General features: G+C 36.9%; 1 non-coding gene across 1 annotated transcript; it reads left to right on the forward strand.

Annotated features, from left to right (window-relative positions):
• Positions 1-73, forward strand: TRNAV-AAC (transfer RNA valine (anticodon AAC)). The gene has a single exon. It is a non-coding gene; the product is annotated as a tRNA-Val (tRNA).
• Positions 74-585: the final 512 nt, after the last annotated feature.

A 585-nucleotide genomic window follows, 5' to 3' on the forward strand; every position in this document is an offset into this window, starting at 1 on the left:
GTTTCCGTAGTGTAGTGGTTATCACGTTCGCCTAACACGCGAAAGGTCCCCGGTTCGAAACCGGGCGGAAACAAAGTTGTTTTGCTTCCCTAGCTGCTGCACTGAAATCGTTTTAAAGGGTTATTTTTGTTTGTTTTGACAAGCATACATTGTACTATACGAAGACATCTGTTCATTCGATTCTTGACCTGACAACAGCATGAAATTCCTCCGTTGTACATTACCATTTTGTCTGGTAGGATGTTCTGTTCCCACTTCACAGGCACGAATTCTTGGGAACCTGCAACATGCTTAGTTTAAATATTATGCAGAAAAATCAAAGAACTTAAAAACGGTGTTGTTAATTATTGCGTGTGCCCTAGGGAAATCCGTTTCAAATTAATTGGCATTTATTTGCTAAATTCATTTTTAAACATAAGCTTAAACCAGTTTAGAAAAGTGACACACATGATATTTAAAGCACAATCTTGGGATTCAGAATTCACTTGTGTGTGTGTTTATTTTGTAGTTGTACATGTCTTGCATTATAAAATCGTAGAGGCAACATCACAGCCTTGAATGTAATAGTCTTCTAACTAAAATATT

Source organism: Crocodylus siamensis, chromosome 6, assembly GCF_052110815.1.
Source record: "Crocodylus siamensis isolate JL-2025a chromosome 6, ASM5211081v1, whole genome shotgun sequence".
NCBI lineage: Eukaryota > Metazoa > Chordata > Crocodylia > Crocodylidae > Crocodylus > Crocodylus siamensis.